Here is a 19,910-nt window from a genome sequence, read left to right as displayed (position 1 = left end):
TAAGCCAGATAGACGCCATTGAATGTCAAGTTCAAGCCTTTTATTTTTTTGCTGAACGTATAGTAGAGATAACATTTTAAAATATCATACATGAACAGCAAAATGCAATCTAGAAATAAGAAAATATATCCCGATGTGACTCCAGGAATGAGTTTTATCGCCTTGAATGATGATTGTTATCCACATGTTTCTTGTTGCTAGACAATATAGAAAATGAGATAGCATTATATCAATTTTGTACAAAAATGTTAGGCGAGAAATATGGGTTCCTTTGAACATCTACTTATACTCTACTTTTTAAGAATAGATTATCGACCATTACTAGACCAACATGTTCTGTCAAGGAAGTTAAACTCCCTTCCCCATTGTCAGTTATTAAGAGTACATGTTCAGATATGAAAAACATGAAGCAAGCCACTGTCTCATAGCTTTAGCATTCAAAATTTAAAAAAAAAAGTTTTTCCATAGCATAGTCTTTTACAATCAAGCTTGTTAATGTTTTCACTGTAAACAGAGGTCAATTTTGAATTCGATCATTTTCCTATATGAGGAAGAAGTGAAAAACACATGTATGAGACTCAATTCCAAAGAAAACAATAAATATACGTGACTTCCATTTTGTTAGCTGTTGGTTATGTATTTGTTTTATCTGATTTTTCATTCAATCAATGTTGCATGTGTGAGTTTTCTATTTGCCATAACTTGGTTGTTTTGTCCAGTGATTTTATGATTCGATAACATCTTGGTATTTTTCATTGATTTTCATAGATTCACTTTAAGCATAAATCCAAATGATAACTGTAGATGTGTCACTAGCTTACAGGTACGGATCAAGCGTTCCTAATGAAGGTAAATCCAGAAAAGCGCTTCGGACGCAATAAATTATTAAACGTGTTGTTTTTCATTTTTTTTATTTATTAAAACCTAGTTCAAAGCATAACCCAACTAATAAATATCACGTATCCATGACTAACCTATCAATCAGTGCACATCAAATATAAAGCGTAAAGACGTCACAAACCGTCTAGGAAAGCATAATTTTTGCTATGCCAAAATATAAGTATAGAAAAAAATGTAACATCGTAAGCTTTTAAATAGTCAAGTATCTTTTGATTTATTGATAATAAGATCAATGTCTATACAGATAAAATAATACTCCGATACTCTTATTAAAGATATAATAGATATTTTTTTTAAATATTTTTTTTTAAAAGGAATGATACGTTTACATGGATTGCATCTAAGCTTACGGACTCTTTTAACAACATCAACGTAGTTACTATGATCAAATAATTTAGTAAAGGTTTTACGTCATTTATGGTGATACAGCTATTACTTTAATAGAAACCTATAATATTACTACAGAGAATATGGTTGCGCCTGTCTGGAGCATCTGGTCTTTGTTGCATGTCTTGTGTGGTTTTTAATTTTAGTTTCTTTTATATATTTCGGAGTTTTAATGACGTCCATTATCACTGAACTAGTGTATGTTTTTGTTTAGAAGCCAGCTGAAGCACACCTCCGGGCTGCAATGAAGACCTATTGGTGGCCTTCGGCTGTTATCTGCTCTTTGGTCGGGTTGTTGTCTTGAGTTTTTTCATACATTCCATTTTCAATTCATGTTGGTAAGTGTTTTGATATAGTTAATGATCTTACACGCTATTTAAAGCGTGATGATTGCATATGTGTTGTTAGTGTGTAATTCTGTTACTCGACGGATTGCAGAGGTTATAATGCAGTATTATAGGTAGGTAAAAGTGCAATGGTCTTGCAGATCGGCTAACGAGTAGGCTTATGTATTCGTATTGTCTCTTAGCCGTTTCACAATATTAAGACTTTAGTGTCAGTATTTACCTAAAATAAAAACGAAAGAACTATGGATGATATGTCAAAATAACACTAGAAGACGAGGTTCATAACAAGGCGAAGAATTCAATAAGAACCCCATTTTTAAGTTTTTGTGTGAGGCAAAGACTCAAATTGTTTAAAATACTGATGCAAATAAAACAATGCTTTGAAGTATTTTTTTTGTTTATTGTTGTTCGTCTTTTAGCCGTTATTTATCCCCTTGCCGTTGTTAGTATCTTTTTGACGTCTGAACATTGAAAGTCCATATGGTATCTTCCACCTCTTTTATACTGAAACAAGGAATTATTTCAGGGTAAGTTTAAATTTTGAAGATATTCCGAAAGTGCAGTATAGCGATGGATAAGTTTTGGCACTAGGAATCAATTTAGAATAGCACATTTGAACGATATATACAAAAAAAAATGTCTACATCAAAAGTACAAAAGGATATTTCATTTTTAGGTCACTTTTTCACAGTCATTTGACACCAGGAAAAAATTTCTGCATAAATATATATTATGAAATCGGTTGAGCAATACTGACTAACGGTACAATAAAAAAAAGTGACAACGGACAGTCAAACAAAATCATAGACCGAGAGTCTATAAAAATACCCTTTTCAACATGTGAAATCAGTGATGAAACTTCTACATATATCGAACCATTATTCAAATGCCTGCCTATAGTTGAAGACTTTTTGTTGCCTCTAGAAAGAAACTTGCTCCATGAAGAAACCTGGAGTTTGACAATTGATGAATAATCGTGTTGCGCATTTCCCCTTTATCACTTACTTCAATTAAATTTTAAAGTAATTTAATCCTTGCTCTCCAAATATCAATACAGGAAAACATTTGTTCTGACAATCCAAAACAACACAGAAACAAAGCCCCCAATAGAAAACTTAATCAAACTCTAAAGTAAAGCAACAAATAATAAAATAAATGTAACACGATTTTTAAATATTATTGTATTCAGATTTAATTTCTCTTTGCCTTCTTGATGACGCATCTAAATAATTCATTCACAACTAGAATGATGTTACCAATATATTATTACATAAAGGCGCCAAGGGATCGCCAGTGTCAATTCTGTGACGGGCGTCGGAATTTTCTTTTTGTTATTTTTTGAATGGTTAAGGTGGGTTGTTTTACTACAAAAGTTACATACAACAATTTTTATGATTCTGTACACTGACAGATAAACCAAGTACTTCCGTTGGACGGAAGAGGTTCAAGCAAACTTAACTTATAACACTTTTGTATAATACTATTTGTATAATACTATTTGTGCCGGTTACGTGTTTACAATCAATGATTTCTGTCTGGTAAGTTTTCTATATTGTATGCAAATTATTTACTGTTTTTCTTTTTAGTTGCTATTATAAATAAGAAATATGATTTGAAGATCAATATGTTCGTTTAATTTTTTCAAGAATTATTTAATATTGTTTTTTATTCCTCTGACGATTACTCTGTTTTTGTGTTGTAGAATTGGCTGAGATGATTATTTCATACTTTTTTAAATGAATGCCTCTTAGGATTATATTGTTTTGTGTTTTAATTTTTTTCTAAAGATTATTTTGATTTTGTATTTCAAGGAAGAGTATTGTTGATGTTATGTTTTCAGAATTGGAGACTAATTTGACCTTTTTTAATGTTAGCTCTGAAGATTATTCGGCTTTTGATTTTTTATAAATTGCTCAGAAGAAAAATTTTTAAAAAATATTATGAATTGCTCTGATGACTATTTTGCTTGTTTTTGGTTGTTTTTTTTTTAAATTATTTTAGAGATTTTTTTTTGTATTTTGGGCGAATTTCTTTGAAGAAGATTGTTGCTTTTTTTTTTTGGAATGGATCTGAAGATTATTTTGCTTTTTTTTTTTGAAAATTCTTTTTTTTGTCTCGCCGGTAGTGCGAGACATAAGTGTTATTATTCGGTGGCAGCAGCTAAACTATGTGTGTAAAGCTTAATAATTCAGATAGTAAAAAGACCTGGATGCTTTATACTTGTAAACCAATACCTCATAATGTTACGAAGTTTCGGTCTGTCATATATTCATTGTCTTTGACCTCATTTTCATGGGTCAGCGAGTGTTTAAAAAAATGTTCATTTTTTCATGCGAATATCTCACTTTTTATGAGTAGTTGGATAAAATATATTTGGCATATGGGACGTCTACATGTTCGTGAATCGGATCCAGGTTAAAGTTATATAGAAGTGAGAGGTTTGACTAGCTTTAAAACAAGGTTTTATCCAACATTTTCTACATAAAAAATGCCTGTACCAAGTCAGAAATATGGAAGTTGTTATCCATTCGTTTGATGTGTTTGAGCTTTTGATTTTGCCATTTGATTAGGGACCTTCCATTTTAAATTCTCCTCGGAGTTCAGTATTTTTCTCAAGTACTATGAGCAGTAAGACAACTATATATGCAGTATGGAATTATTGTTAGGGTACATGTCAGTCTAGCAGGTTTCATCTGACCTTGACCTCAATTTCATGGTTCATTAGTCAATGTTATGTTTTTTGTGTTTGGTCTGTTATAAGTAGTACTATAAGCAAAATATGTCAACTATATTTGGTGTATGGAATTATCGTAAGGTGTACATGTTGGTCTTATCATCTGTCCCTGACCTCATTTGCATGGTTCTTAGGTCAATGTTCTTTTTTGTGTTGTGGTTGGTTTTCGAATACTAATAGCAAAAGGTCAGCTTCTTTTTGGTGTACGGGACAATTACATTTTGCACATGTCTATTTGACAGGTATTATCTGACCTTGGTCAATGATAAGTTTTCCTAATTTTTTTCTTCAGTCTGTTAGATACTTTAAGCAACAGTTCAACTATAATAATTGGTGTATTGTATGGTTGTAAGGTGTACGTCTGTCTGGCCTGGTTCATTTGAACATGACCTCATTATCACAAAACATTGATAATGTTAAGTTAAGCGATTCTTTTAGTAAACGTCTCATGTTACAAACGTTAAACATATATTCAACGATAAATAAGACAGGAGAGTCACTTCAACGTGTGCACTCTTGTTATGAATTGCTATAAATCTTTTTTTTTTTTTAGTTTTTCAATGAATTATTTTGAAGATTATTTGCTTACTTTTGATTTTTTGGAAAAGCTCAGAAGATTATTTGGTCTTTTGGATTTTTTGTTAAGGAACTACTGTACATTTTGTTTTTATTTTTTGAAAGGATTTGATACGAATATTATTTACTAATTCTTTTTGGGAATGTTTTTTATATATATATATTTCCCAAGGAGCACCCACAAGATACTGCTTCATAGGGGCCTTAGGTTTTTTACAAGGTGCTTTCTTATAAGCACAAATATCACATTTGGTACACCAAAATTTAACATCCTGTCTCATTTTATACCAAAAATATCTCTGTTTAATTTTTGATAGAGTCTTTCTAACACCAAGATGACCACCGGTCACTGTGTTATGTACTTGGTTCAACACGAACCTTTTAAAATTAGCTGGAAGAACAATATGTAGATCATAATGTTTTCCATTATAGCTTTCCCACTTTCTATATAAGATTCCATTGACAAGAATTAAAGAATTTAATCTTGACCAATAAAATTTAACTTCAGGACTCATATGGGATACATCTGCCCATATGGGTTTCACTTCATCTATTTTCCGCTGGATAATTATACTGATTACATCATCAGATAATTGAGATTCTGAAACATTTTCAAAATTTATCTCCTTCTCTGGGTCGTCCTTCTTATTTTGACTGCAACCATAATCCTTAGATCTGGTACAAACTCTTACTATTTTAGACTGAACAGGGAGTACATCAGGGTTTTCATCTGGACCCTTACTTCTAAATTCATTATGAATTACATGACTTTTTACTTTGTGGCACGTCTCGTCACTTGTCATGTTTGGCCAATCTTCATTTTTACCGCTAATACTAGTTGTTGTAATTGATTGTTTGACACTAAAATCTTGAACATTTCTGCAAGATTCACGAATAGTGACATGATCATTACATTTTTCAACCGTTAAAACGTTTTTATGAGTTGGAACCAATTCATAATTTATTTCTGCTCTAGCACAGTGAGGACACTCTTTATTATAGCAAGGACGTCTACTTAGGGCGTCTGCATTATTATGGGACCTTCCAGCTCTGTGCTCAATTTTAAAATCGTATGATGCCAGGACCTCGAACCAACGAGCTAACTGACCTTCTGGATTCTTAAAATTGAACAACCAACTTAATGCACCATGGTCACTTCTAACCTTGAAGTATTTACCATATAAATAATGGTGAAAATGTTTAATAGAGGCTACTACAGCTAGTAGTTCTCTTCTGGTAACACAATATTTTTTCTCAGATCTACTGAAAGTTTTACTAAAGTAACAAATTACTTTTTCTACTCCATCCTGGAGTTGGGATAGCACTGCTCCCATACCAACATTACTCGCGTCGGTATCCAAAATAAATAAATCCTCCCTGGTAGGGTAAGCTAAAATAGGTGCACTAATTAAAGTAGTCTTTAATTCCTCAAAAGATTGTTGACATTCTTCTGTCCAGACAAACTTTTGGTTTTTCTCAGTAACCTTATACAAAGGTTTAGCTTTATCAGCATATTTCAAAATAAATTTTCTATAATAGGATGTTAATCCTAGAAAACTTCTCACATCTTTTATACTCTTGGGCACTGGCCAGTCCTTAACTGACTGAATTTTATTTGGGTCAGTAGCTACTCCACTTTCGCTAACAATGTGACCTAAGAATTTAACTTCTTTCTTAAGAAAGTTTCATTTCTTTGGATTCAGCTTTACATTAGCTGCTTTTAATCTTTGAAAAACTTCTTTCAAGTTCTTCATATGTTCCTCAAATGATTTTGAGAAAACAATTATATCATCTAAATAAACTAAACAAATTTTCCAGGTCAAACCTGATAAAACTATTTCCATTAATTGTTCAAATACAGGGGCACTATTACATAGACCCATTGGCATCCTCTTGAACTGCCAGAGACCACCCCCTGGAAAGGAAAAGGCTGTTTTTGGTCTATCCTCCTTGGCTACTAGAATCTGATAATATCCTGACTTTAAATCGACGGTTGAGAAGAACTTGGAGCCTGACAAGGAGTCTATAGTGTCATCTATTCGGGGCAAGGGGTAGGATGGGCGTAAAACCAATAAATTTACGGCTCGAAAATCAATACAGAATCGCCAACTACCATCTGACTTCTTCACGAGAACTATATTGGAGTTCCAGGGACTTGTAGAAGGTTCTATAATATCTTGCTTAACCATTTTCTGAATCTCAGCTTCAGCATCCTTCATTCTAGCTAGGGGTATTCGTCTGGGTCGCTGACGTACTGGAGGGTTATATCCAGTATTTATGGTATGTTCAACTAAATCAGTTAAACCAATGTCCTCAGAGGACTTTGAGAATATGTCACTATATTCTATTAAAAGGTCTCTAAATTTCTCCTTTTGATCTTTATCAAGATTAGCTTGATTAGACTCAAATACTTCATGTAAATAATTAGGTAATTGTCTCCCCTTATTTACTATAGCTTGGCCACCAGCCACACTATTAACAAACTCAGAAGTTTGAATATCTTCTTCGTCTACTTTATTGCAGGTTGCAATAATTGTACCCTTATATAAAGTGCAGGGCTCTTTATTTAAATTTATTATCCTCAAAGGAATATTATACATCTCTGGATGTACAATAGATCTTGCCACCAATAAACCATTCTTCTCCATAAACTTCTCATTAGGTTCTATCAAACCAGCTAAACTTCTAAAAATAGGTCCATCTGCCTCCCCAGGAACAATCATTTCTGAGTTAGCAGGCACATCTACTGTCTCTTGTATAGCAACTCTATAACAAGATTTAGCACTGCTTGCATAATGATAACATTGAATTATCTCCCCTTTAATCTTCAACTTATTTTGACTTAACAAGACATCACAGTCATGAGTCACAAGAAAATCCATTCCAATGATACCTTCATTGGAAATATCAGCCACTAAAACATTGTGGTGATAAATATGATCTCCAAGACAAATCTCAACATCAATTTGTCCTATAAATGGTGAACTATCACCAGTAGCAGTAATTAAATTAATATTTACAGGATTCATTTTTGGAAGTAATGAGGGATTTATTTCATCAATAAATTTCTTACTTAAAATAGTAACATTTGCTCCAGTATCCACAAGAAAAGCTAAACATTTATCATTAATTTTAGCTCTTATGAATAGTCCCTCATTATTTGCCAAAGATTCATTAATCTTTATCGACTTGGGCCATTCTGTCCCGGCCTGGCTCCGACCCCTGAGTCCGACCTCAACTGGTTTCCCTGTTGATAATTATTCTGATTCTGACCAAAATTATTATTTCTCTGGTTAAAATTTCTATTCCCCTGACCAAAATTCTTATTCTGGTTATTATATCCTCTCTGACCATTTTGATAGTTCCTCTGTTGGTTACCTCCCCCTTGGCTCCTATTTTGGTTTTGGGACATACCCTTTATATTTCTGGACAATGAGATCATTTCTCTTTTAAAATCACTCAATTCATTTTTTAAGGATCTTAAATCTTCCCCCTTGTCATCATTCAACTCTGTATTAAATTTAGCATTAGTCTGAACTGACTCTGCCTGTCTAACCATCCTCCCTTTTTGTCTCTCTGCTAACTTTAACGTCTCTAGCCTAACAGCTAGTGTTTCTGCTTCATGTATGGATTTAGGGTTAGATTCCCTAATTCTTAGTCTTAAATCAGCATCTTGTAAAGCATCTATAAAATGTTCTAGTGCTAATACACTAGTTATTGTGGATTGGGCACTTGGATAAGCTTGTCTAGTCAATTTCTTAATTGACTGAGCTAACTCAGGTAAACTTTCTTCTTTACCTCTCATACGGGTCTGAAGTTTTGCCCTAAAAAGTTCTGATTTCTCAGCTGAACCATATCTATTGTCCAAAACTTTTACTAAGCTATTATAATCTTTCCTAGATTCCTTATCTAGTTCATTTAAAAGAGCTCTTGCTCCCCCTTTTAAACTACCAGCCAAATATAATGATTTGGTTGCATAATTCCAACCGTTTATTTCAGCTAAAATTTCAAATTGAGCTAAATATTCATCTAAATCTTCATCTCCCTCATACAACTGTGGCTTCATGGGTACATTACTAGACTTGGGTAAATGGGTATGTGTGACAATATGATGGCTTAAAATGTATATATAAATATATATTATATATATTTATATTTATATTTAGGATTATATATTCTCAAAAATGTTTATTAAATTAAATAAAATTCAGGGGAATATCTATTAAGAAAAACATGACCTTGTAAAAGGTTGTTCAATTGACCTCTATGTTATATATATATATATATATATAACATGTTTACATTCAGACCAAGTAGTGACATGTAGCAATTAGTTAAAACAATGGACATACGTGCATTCTTTGACCATCAATCTCCAGGTTAATAGATATTCATCCCTGTATCTTTTGATTTAAGACTATAATGGTCAAATTAATAGAAACCTTGACACCTTATATTCTGTATATAAACTTGTGGATTTTATTGTATGAGGAGACCGTCCGTTATGGACACTGGTCCAGACGGGCTTGAATAAACTACTATTCCAAATAACCATGTGTTGTGTTACATGTGGTTATTTTTGGTTAACCGTGACCAAAGGATATTAAGGTAAAGTGACTTTTTATTTGATACTCTTTATTTAATTTCTCAAAATGGCTAAACAAGAATTTACTGCAAGGTCTGTTTTTCAAAATTTAGAAACACAAGTTCAAAGTCTCACTCAAAAGAAATTTAAAAATGGCATCATTTCGATTGAAAGCTTTGATAGTTCAAAATCAGACAAATTAGGAATAGGTGTATCAGATGTGAGCACAATTGTTCATGATCAAGATGCGATTAACTCATTAATAAAATGTTTTAATAGATAATTATTTTTTTAAGCGAAAATGTAGATATTTAAATTTTTATAAATCAATGGTGAAGGTTTAATTTTTTTATTGATATTTTTTTTATGTAATTATTATCATAAGGGTGAAGGTACTTATAATAGGTATTTGATTGTTTTAGTCAATATAAAAGACTGGCAACTTTATTAGTATTTGGTAGTATAAGTCAATATAAAAGATTTGCGTACATATTGTAATGATATAATGAGAAGTTTTTATATGCTGTTTTTTAAAAGACAGAATAGATATTTAAATGAAAAAAGACAACACTTGAATATTAATATTTAAGAATTAAATAACAATAGGTAAAATATTTTAAAGATGTTGGTTATATTTTAAAGTATTTAACTGCATGAATAATGATAATATTAAAACATTTAATATATCTTGATTTTGAATATAATAATTGAATTTTTTATTCATATTTTGAGCTGTTTTCTGAAGAGACAATCTGTAATTCTAGAATATACGCGCCTATATACATTGGTATAAGAAAGTTTCATAAGAACACTTTTGGCGACGGATTTAAGGGTATTTCTGCGATGTTATAATCATATGGTTGTTTAAATATGGTTGACGCAGTTTGGTACGTGTGTAAGCACATTTGTTTAGAGAAACAAAATATTCTATGGTATTTAGAATCCAAACCTTTATTTTCGCACAGTTATTGTGGTATTTTTAAAGAATGGCAGACATATCTTCAGAAAATAGCACATGAATGATAAAAATTGATATAAAATATTGATTGAAATATAGGATCATTTATAGAGTACATAAATCTATACTAAGGGTTAAAAATGAAAATGTTTTCATAAGAAAACAATTTAGGATTTAAAATATGGAAATAAGTATCATATGATTAATCGTTGTAAACAATGACGCGATACATCTTCCGCAAATATTTTAATGTGATGCTGATTGAATTAAAAGCAAATTAGCAAACCAAGAAAAAAACGAGATAAAGGGTCATAAGGTCATCTATAACTTCCGGTTAAAGTGATATGACAAATGATAATAGTTCTAATAGATATAATTTAGAAAGTAGCCAAGACATGCCTGTTGACGAAATCAAAATACCGAAAGAAATATAAACGAAAATTCATAAGTCTGAAAGAAAGATCAATTAATGTTAAACTTTTTCTCAATCATTTCTTGTTATCTTAATAAAATGAACGACTAACATGTCGTTAAAGTAGGCTTCGTGATGATTGTTTTTAAATTAATATATGTGTATATAAAATAATTTTGTTTTGATTAATCATTTTAATTCTCGCTTCAGATGGACCGCTGAAAAATTGTTGATTGTTTAGAAATCCTATAAATATCAGTAATCTCTGAATCACAGCTTTGTTTATGAAAAAGGAAGGAAAGTGTTGGTTGAATGTCAAACCTTAATTAAATAATTTTTCAATCCTAATACTAGAGACAAGTTTATTATATCAGTTTATTTTTTTATTTGGGTTTAATTTTTTTGTTCTAAATAGATAACATATCGATAATTTATTTTTTTAAATTTAATACGTTAGAATTGAGTATGACTTTGAACTGTCGAATTTAGTAAATGCATTAATTCATTTTGTTGCTATATTTATAGGTATTTTGTTATTAATATATTCTTAAGTTTAATAATAGATGATTAGCCAAGAGAATTTAGTAATAGAGAGGTTCAAATAGTCACACGATACCTTGGTGGCGATCAAATGGTGTCAACTAATGTTGAGGGCGATGGTACTGCCTCCAGAGATGTTAAAATAGCTTCTGCACCATTACAAGAACCAGCCACTAAAAACCATTATCCAGTATTGGATATTGGCTTTGATTTTGGACACAACGCAGACGATTAGATGTACATAAAACTATACGATCACATAACTTATATTGGTAGAGGGAATTGTTCTACAGCATCACAGGTAGATTTGCCTGTAATGTTTCAGCCGGTGATAACTGAGCAACCTAGTCAGGGACTCTGAATTAACAGAGTAGGTAAGCTAGGTCAGTTAGGAGTAAATCAACGACAGATGGTGGATCATATGCAGGTTGGATTTTCGCCGATGGATGGTGGATCATATGCAGGTTGGATTTTCGCCGATGGATGGTGGATCACATGCAGGTTGGATTTTCGCCGATGGATGGTGGATCACATGCAAGTTGGATCTTCGACGATGAATGGTGGATCACATGCAAGTTGGATTTTCAACGATGGATGGTGGATCACATGCAGGTCGGAGTAATTGCAGTACTTCTAAATGATGGGAATTGGCGTTGCAGATAAACAAAGGGATTGTTGGAGTTGACAACGACGATCAGAGGAGCAGTTCACTGGAGTCGGGGTTATGAAGACGGTCCGCAGTTAATGGTTGCGCCTTTTTCTGGAAATAAGAAGTTCCGATATTTGATGTTACGAACTTAGTTATTCACACAAGAATTGTATGAACTATACATTGCTGAACATTTAGATGTTGTTGAACTTTTGAAATGATTTTGTTTATGAATACTTTTTGTTGTTTTTAGGGAAATTGCGAGCATTCATATTGTCACCGATTTTAACTAAAATATAAAATTATATTTCTTAAGAAAGGGAGGAATGTGACAATATGATGGCTTAAAATGTATATATAAATATATATTATATATATTTATATTTATATTTAGGATTATATATTCTCAAAAATGTTTATTAAATTAAATAAAATATGGGAATTGGTCAATCTTGGAACCTTGGGTCTATCCAGTACAGCATAGTTTTGATTTATATTATACATTTTATCTTTATTAAATGAATAAATATCATCTGTGTTTTGTTGTTGTTTTTTTGTATTTTGACTTGTCTGATTAGCTTCATCAGGAACTGCTTGCCCATCACCTTTAGATTTGTTTTCAGTGTTTACAATGTCACTCATGTGATTATTGTAATTTACTAAATCTTTATTTTGTTCAATCATTTTATAATTGGTAGAAATATTTCTCTTGTTTTCATATACAGTATCTTCAATTTTGCTTATGCGGTCTTTAATACAAGAAATTTCCTCTTGAAAATCTCTTTTTATCTGATTTACAGCAATGATAACTTCTTTTTGACAATTAGAAAACTCATGGGTTATCTCCCCAAATTGGTTATGAAATAAACTTTTAATGTTTCTTAATTCATTCATAAATAAGTTTTGCTCTTTGTCATGGCTTATTGTCTGCTCTGCATAGTCAACACTATCAACCTTCTGTTCATTTAAAGGAATGGTAATTTCCCCATCATTTTCCTCTTGGAAAGAATGATTTACATCTATAATTACTTCTCTAGAATCATCCATATTGTACTAAAATTTTAATAATTCTTACTAAAAAAATTTAGTGAAATCAGGTAAATATACTAAAGCTTCTTTAGTATAATTTATAAATTATTTATTTCAACCACCAAATTCAAAGTTAATATGATCCCACCGCAGCCACCAGTGTAACGATTTCGCCCCTTAAACCGAGTGGTAAGTTAAATTGAATAAGGAGGCTCGATCGTACATAATTTGCATGGATCCTTTGAGTTGGTATATGGTTGAAATAATAACTAAGTCAGGTAACATTTCATAGGTATTTTATATAATATCTATATATAATCAAATATTTACAATTGATCATAAAAACATTCATTTATATTTATAAACAATTTGCCGTAATCATCTCATAAAGGTTTCTCTCTGCTAAAGTGAAAGTAGATTTCCAGAAAACCTCTCTCATCGTATTTATAGAAAGTTGACTAAGTGGAACGACAGCTGACGGGACTTTCCCGTAGGTCGAAGGTCGTCTTCTTCTTCTTCAAAACAAACAATTGCCATGTGTAAGAAGGTTTAGTTTTCTTAAAACATTCAAAACCTTCACACTAAATTATAAGGACATCAAGACAGCATAAATTCCGACTGCTCTTGCAGGCGGTGAGATTAAATCTAAAGTTCGTTTCGTCAACCTTCTATTTATAATTTTCCGGTCAATGGATCGACCAATCAAAACGTTTGTTATGTTCACAGGCAATCTCGTGTTGCAGACCGCCAATACACAAATAAATATGGCTTCTCTTGTAAATAAATTATGGCACTGCTGGTATTTAGACGATTACGGCTAAAACACAAGTTATTACATTAAGAAAATAAATAAGCAAATAAGGTAAACACATTATCGCATCATGTATCATTGAAATACATGCCAACCAACCGTGAATATTCTGTACGAGGTGACATTCCATCGTAAAAAATAGCGTAGCGAAAACGTAAACAAAAACAGCTGATTCATAAAATTACTACTGTCAACTATGGATAACACGAGATCCATTAATTTAATAATACGATCACTAAATCGTAACAATACGAGTTGTATATACATTATGTACACAGCCATGTATCACCATCATTGATGGCGATCCGATGGATACATCTGTTGTAGGGTTGTCACTGACTCAGACGTACTTATAAATATAATTATTTTCTGTGACTGTATCTTACATTAATTTGTAGGATCCTTTACTATAGATAATTTAGCTGATCTGTAACAATAACATCTTCATGCCTTATATATCATGTACTGCAGTACGCCGCTAGATTAAAACTAACGTGGAAAGGTAACACACGGCCAGCGAAAGCTCTTTTTTTAAGAGCCCAGGTGGTCGTGTTGTCTAGCGGGACGGCTGCAGTGCAGGCGATTTGGTGTCACGATATCACAGTAGCATGGGTTCGAATCCCGGCGAGGGAAGAACCAAAAATTTGCGAAAGCAAATTTACAGATCTAACATTGTTGGGTTGATGTTTAGACGAGTTGTATATACATTATGTACACAGCCATGTATCACCATCATTGATGGCGATCCGATGGATACATCTGTTGTAGGGTTGTCACTGACTCAGACGTACTTATAAATATAATTATTTTCTGTGACTGTATCTTACATTAATTTGTAGGATCCTTTACTATAGATAATTTAGCTGATCTGTAACAATAACATCTTCATGCCTTATATATCATGTACTGCAGTACGCCGCTAGATTAAAACTGACGTGGAAAGGTAACACACGGCCAGCGAAAGCTCTTTTTTTAAGAGCCCAGGTGGTCGTGTTGTCTAGCGGGACGGCTGCAGTGCAGGCGATTTGGTGTCACGATATCACAGTAGCATGGGTTCGAATACCGGCGAGGGAAGAACCAAAAATTTGCGAAAGCAAATTTACAGATCTAACATTGTTGGGTTGATGTTTAGACGAGTTGTATATATATATATTCTCATACATAGGTACAGAGAAGACATGCATGTATAATACAATATATTAACTACATAAACATAAATATACAATATATACAACAACTACAACAAAGACAAAAAGAACTTATTCAGGAGGACACACTCGCTTGTTTATAATTCGTATAAACTTACATAAATTAATGAGATCTGTCCTACTTGTAGACGACATAATTTCAATAAATACTATAATATTTGGCCTTATACTAAAATTTCGATTTATAAATTTATTTCTCTCTTCTGTAAAATGTGAACAATTAATAATGTAATGAAATTCATCTCCAATATCTAGCTTACATAAATTACACTTTCGTTTTTCCCTTTCTATATTGTACCATCTTCCAAGTTCGACTGGAAGTTTATGGCTACATATTCTAAATTTACATAATGTCAAAAAATCTTTTTCGTCTAAAATATTAAAATATTCTTCAAAACACAATAAATTCTTAAAAATACGAGAATTCAAGGCTTTGGAACAGTTTTGAATAGTCTCGTTCCATGTTTGTTTGAATTGATCACACAATCTTACTTTGATATTATATTTCAACCATACATCATTTAAAAAGAGCTGTGTGTTCCAGATATAAGAAAATCCACATTCATCGAATATATTTTTAACACGTATTAACCATTTAAAATCTATTTGTTTAGTACAATACAAGTGGTACAGTAGCTTATAAATAATTCATGAATACTTTGACTGCTTTCCCATGATTAATTTAGACCAGTAGGATATCATCCTTAATTTTTTCAGATCATTTTGTGTTGGTTACTTAATGATTGGCTTTAAGGTTTTTATATATTTATTTTTAAGGAAAGACTATGAAGGTATGTTTTTATTTTACAGAAATGGCTTTGATGAATATTATGTTTGATCTTGTTGTTATCTCAACTTATTTTAATCTTGTAAGTTCAGACGGAGGTACATGTAAAACTACATTTGAGAACAAAGAGGTCATTATGGCGATACAGTTTGGCTGAACCCATGCCGTTTTTGTTGTTGCTATGAACATACCAAAGAAGCCGGTTGTAATACTGTAGACTGTCATTCATGGAGTTGTGATTACGGCCTCCACCTGACATATCTGGACAAACACTGTTGTCCTTTTTGTCTTCCAACTGATCAGTGATTTTATAGCGTTTATATCACATAACAGTTAGCCTCTATAACTATACACATGGAAAAAAGTATTGCAACACGGAATTGAATTTCAAATTAAAAAAACTTTAGTTTTTTTTGGGATATAATTTGTTGAAATAGAACTAGTTAAACATTTTTTTAAATCTCACCTGAGTTTAACCAATAAATATCAACTCGATAAGTTCGTATCTGCACATGCAGCTACTATACCCTTAAACAATAAAACAGATGTTTTTATCGTCATTGTTTTCAACAATATAGATAACCAAGTTTATAAAGTTATATGATTGACACCTTGTTATGGGTCCTCCACAACTCTTAAAGATGGCAAGATTGCAGATTATTAGCATGAGAGAAGCAGGTATGTCGCTGTGACACTTGCACCTATCGTTGGTCATCACCATTCCACTATAAGTCGTTTTGAGAATAAAAATCAGGCAACAAACGACGTTAAAGACCTTCCGAGATCAAGAAGAACCCCCATAACATCTGCTAGGGAAAATCAAGCATACTGAAGGTTGGTCAGAAGGAAACCCATTACAAACAATACAATTCCAAAAAGAGAGCGGTTGCCATACAGGAGACTTTAAACAAAAACAGTTCGAGATCGCTTCTGGTCATCGTGCCATAAGACCATTTCGGAGACCTTTGCCTACGAACAGACATACAGTGGCTCGTATCCAATGTAGTACAGAGCTCGACAAAGTTGGAAATTAGCATCTTGGTGAAGATCCATTGTTCCAATGGATTTTGGTTTATCTTCCTTGGCCCGATTGTAGCCCGGATTTAAACCATATCGAGCATATATGGGACACTATTTGGCGTAAAGAGCGCGAAAGGACATTCCCAGTTCAAACACGTCATGAAATAAACATCTGGAATGGTTGCGGTTGCCTCAGCAACAAATTAGCCGACAGGTGGCAGAAATCAGAAGACGTTAAGAGGCGGTTAGCCGTTTGAATGGAGGCTGCACGAAGTACTTATTCTTTGGCGTATAACGATCAACCATGATGTCAACAATCATCTTAAGATTAATTTTGGAATGACTGACATTGTAAAGATCGACCACAGTAAAAGTTGTAAAATGCATTTTTTTTTGTACCAACAAATTCTTCATTTTGTTATCAAAATTCTGGTTAGATAAATCATTTTTTTTCATACATTTTTTTATTCGTTTTAATGCCAATGTTATCATTAAGTATGTTTCAATATTATTTTACAAATATTTTATCACAGCCTATCCAAAATAAGAGGCTGATTTTTTTTAAAAAGCAAGGTGTTGCAATACTTTTTTTCATGTGTATATATAAGTTGGCAATTAAAATGTTTCACTTTCTTTCGTTCTGTTTTACTTGTAATATGAAAGAGTACACATTCAAGATTTACAAATACATAGATTACTTGGTTAAAAAACATAGTCTCTCTTTACGAAGACAAAAAAAAAGAGGGACTAAAGATACCATAGGGACATTAAAACTCATGTGTCGAAATTAAACAGACAACACCATGTCTATTAAAAAATAAGACCACTAGACAAACAATATAGAACACTAAAGACGGAGCAACACCACAAAAACTGGGTATGATCTCAGGTACAAAGGAAGGGTAAGTACATTCTGCTTCATGTGTATGCCGTCTTGTTGTTCATGTTATTACGAACCCGGTAATAAGTTTAATTCGGTAGGTCACAATTGGGAAAATGGTATGTGATTGTAGTTACGACATTAGGAACATATTCGTTATTATCTGTGACACTGATATTCCATAACGATCAACCAACTGATGATAACTTCATCACTTAGATTTTTTTTAAAGCATACAATTTCTTCGTTTATTTGTAAATCGAAATACTGCCCCATAAGAAATCGGTAAAATGTATACATTATCCTTTCATTTATGCCCGTGTCACACTGTCCCGATTTTTATATACGATGGACACCCGAATGCGAAAATTGTAAGTTCGTACGAAGTTGGTCCCGATCTCGTTAAAATACCAAAAAGTGACCGATGCAAGTACGATGAATAACGAAGTCTGTACGATGGTGCCGAAATTATATACGATAGCAAAAGATGGACATACGAAGGTTAACCGAAGAAGGGTATTTAAGCTTCATATCTCAGCCGAAGCCTACACGATGGATCACGAAGGTTACACGATGGATTACGAAGGCTACACGATGGATTACGATGATGGCGCGATAGCCATACGATGTCTAAAAGACGTCGTGTACAGCTTACGATGCATTTGTCCATATGTGTCCCCAATATGTTACATACGAGGGGATGCCACGCTCGGCATTGCCTTGTTTGAACTGTAAAATGTGTGCACTAGTCTGAATAATCACCCATAATTATGCCCATGTTTACTGATCTATCTTAAAGGTAAGGTAATGGGTTCGTTGGTCCCTTTTATTCAAAAAGAGCTCTATCATAATAATATAGACAAAAGGAAGGATGTGGGGAAAGCAACAAATACGGCAAAATATGACATATAGAAAACAAAATGGTTTTGGAGTAAACATTCGTGTGACAACAACTCAGACGATACATAAAAAATCAGAATAATGAAGAAAAAGTTGGTTTCCCGTTATACGTGTACTTGCAGTGTTGGTGTACGAGGCGCGTTTATGATTTTCATTATGTTACTTGATATGAAAAATTGACAAAAAATAATATTTTACTTGTAAAAGTAAATCCTGAGCCTGTAATAGCTGCTCTTCTTGTTCCATATGAATTAATAGAAACAACGCTGTCGCCTTTCTTGTTCTCAAAGAATCATATGATAAGAGCTCCATGTTTTGTGAACGTCTTTCTTAACTGTCGTATTAGACTGACCAGTGCATATCGCGCACGGCACTTTATTTTAGCGCGAAAATTAACTTGTTTGCATATTTTGGCGTTAATACTGAGTCACTGATAAGGTCTTTGCATCGGAACTAAACACATTTATTCTAAAAACAGTTATTGGCATGACACGGGTTATGTTCTTCTCATATATGTTATGATGGTATGATACTAAACCCCTAACGGGAAGGATTGTGCCTGATGTTCATATGATGAAATCATAATCTTTCAGTCAGTTTAATTGAAGTCTGGAGCTGGCATGTCAGTTAACTGCTAGTAGTCTGTTGTTATTTATGTATTATTGTCATTTTGTTTATTTTCTTTGGTTACATCTTCTGACATCAGACTCGGACTTCTCTTGAACTGAATTTTAATGTGCGTATTGTTATGCGTTTACTTTTCTACATTGGTTAGAGGTATAGGGGGAGGGTTGAGATCTCACAAACATGTTTAACCCCGCCGCATTTTTGCGCCTGTCCCAAGTCAGGAGCCTCTGGCCTTTGTTAGTCTTGTATTATTTTAATTTTAGTTTCTTGTGTACAATTTGGAAATTAGTATGGCGTTAATTATCACTGGACTAGTATATATTTGTTTAGGGGCCAGCTGAAGGACGCCTCCGGGTGCGGGAATTTCTCGCTACATTGAAGACCTGTTGGTGACCCTCTGCTGTTGGTTTTTATTTGGTCGGGTTGTTGTCTCTTTGACACATTCCCCATTTCCATTCTCAATTTTATTACATTTAGCTGGATTTATTGCCGTCGTAGTTCCATCTTGTCGCCTTCGTACTTTTATTCGATGGCAACACGACGGGATTACGAGGTCTTTA

At 32.9% G+C, this 19,910-nt stretch overlaps 1 long non-coding RNA gene across 1 annotated transcript; it reads left to right on the top strand.

Moving 5' to 3' along the window:
• Positions 1-3,081: 3,081 nt before the first annotated feature.
• Positions 3,082-17,576, top strand: LOC139513252 (uncharacterized). The gene is made up of 2 exons (XR_011662414.1): positions 3,082-3,172; positions 15,947-17,576. It is a non-coding gene; the product is annotated as an uncharacterized lncRNA (long non-coding RNA).
• The last annotated feature ends 2,334 nt before the right edge of the window (positions 17,577-19,910 follow it).

This window comes from Mytilus edulis, chromosome 2, assembly GCF_963676685.1.
Source record: "Mytilus edulis chromosome 2, xbMytEdul2.2, whole genome shotgun sequence".
Lineage (NCBI taxonomy): Eukaryota > Metazoa > Mollusca > Bivalvia > Mytilida > Mytilidae > Mytilus > Mytilus edulis.
The sequence above is the reverse complement of the archived record's forward strand: the minus strand, read 5'-3'. Positions and strand labels throughout refer to the sequence as shown.